The following is a 1600-nucleotide window of genomic DNA, read 5'->3' on the forward strand; positions in this document are numbered from 1 at the left end:
CTTCTGCTCATATCTGCTGTGGCACACATGCATATATACCCCCACACAAAATGCTATCTTAATTAATTTTTAAATATTTTTAATTTGTGTGTGTGTTTAAGTTATATGTGTGTCAGTGCAGTTGTCTGGGGAGGCCAGAGGAAGGTGGGAGTAACCCACCAATATCTGACTTGATTTAAGACCCCTTTCATGAGATTGGACCCATACCTAATGCTGTTTGGGTCACCAAGAACCTGATACTAAATAGCTAAGAGACCTAGAGTAAAACCAACAGCAGCAGAACTGTTTTACTAAAAGAACATAGCAATAGAATGATTCCCATTGACATTCTGCCATACTCATACATCTGTGCCTTGCTCAGCCATCATCAGAGAAGCTTTCTTCTAAAGCAGATGGGGACAAATACAGAGACCCACAGCCAGACAATATGGAGGGAGACCTTGACTTGGGATACTCAGACCTAAACGGGATGTCTTCATCAAATCTCTCCCCTCAGAGCTCAGGGAACCCTATGGAAGAGGAATCAGAAAGAGCGTAAGAGCCAGAAGGGTTGCAGGACACCAAGGAAACAAGGCCTTCTAAACAACACAGGGCTGGTGCATGTATGAACTCAGAGAGCTGAGTCAGCTCAGGACCTGCATGGGTCTACACTGGTACCTCAAGCTGAAAGGAGAAGAAGACACATTCTCCAAATCCTAACCAAGAAGCTATTTCTAATTGATAGACATTTGAAAATGAAAAATTAGTTTTCTCCAAGAGTGTTTCATTTGGGAAACAAATCACTCTTTTATTATTATTATTATTTTTTTAACAGATCTTGCCTGAGTTTATTTGTAAAAACAGCATAGGACACTGGTCATCTGCAAATAGTGTGTGGGTATGTGTGCCACAGCAGTCCATGTCCTCACATTGGCAGGAACCTTTTCTATGGGGACTTCACAGGGGCCTGGGCACCATTGGGAGCCTGGACCTGGGCCTTAACTGGAGTTTTGGCCTCTGCCTTGGTTTGAACCTTGGGCTTCCGTTCACAGAGTCTCTGACCCTTGGCCATGTAGCTTGGAATCTGCTTCCCAAGCTTGGGGTGAGCAATGAAAGCCAGGCAGCTGAGTCTGCAGCTGGGATCCTTTGGAATCTTGGGCTTGATGGCCTGAGGCTTCACAAGGGCAGTGATGGCCTCTGCACGTGCACTCACTGCCTTTGCATTGTTGGCCTGCATCTTCTTCAGGTCTTTCTTGTGCTTCTTGGCAAAGCACATGTTCCTCAGGAACTTGGTGTCAACCCCCTTAAGAAATTCCTATCTTTGCGACCAGGGTTTCTTGATGACATTTCTGTGCCATTTGCGGGATTGTTTATGTGTAGTGTGGTTCTTGAACTTGGCCATGTCTGCACAGTAATCATCAGCTTGAAACAAATCACACTTAAGGGAAGGCTGCCTGCTCAGCAGTAGATGGCCAATACAAAATGAACTCAACAACATCTGAGGTTCTTTGTCTCATAATGTTGTCAGGGAGTTTTTCTTTTTGTGTTGTTTGTTTTTCTTACCTCATAGGTCCTTTTCATACATATTATGGCTTCTAGTTTGGGGTTTTCGTGGGATTCC

The 1600-nt window shown here is 44.2% G+C and overlaps 1 pseudogene; it reads right to left on the reverse strand.

Annotated features, from left to right (window-relative positions):
- Positions 1 to 925: 925 nt before the first annotated feature.
- On the reverse strand, positions 926 to 1381 carry LOC110334272 (annotated as a pseudogene).
- Positions 1382 to 1600: the final 219 nt, after the last annotated feature.

The sequence above is a fragment of the Mus pahari genome, chromosome 16 (genome assembly GCF_900095145.1).
Source record: "Mus pahari chromosome 16, PAHARI_EIJ_v1.1, whole genome shotgun sequence".
NCBI classification, from domain to species: Eukaryota; Metazoa; Chordata; class Mammalia; order Rodentia; family Muridae; genus Mus; species Mus pahari.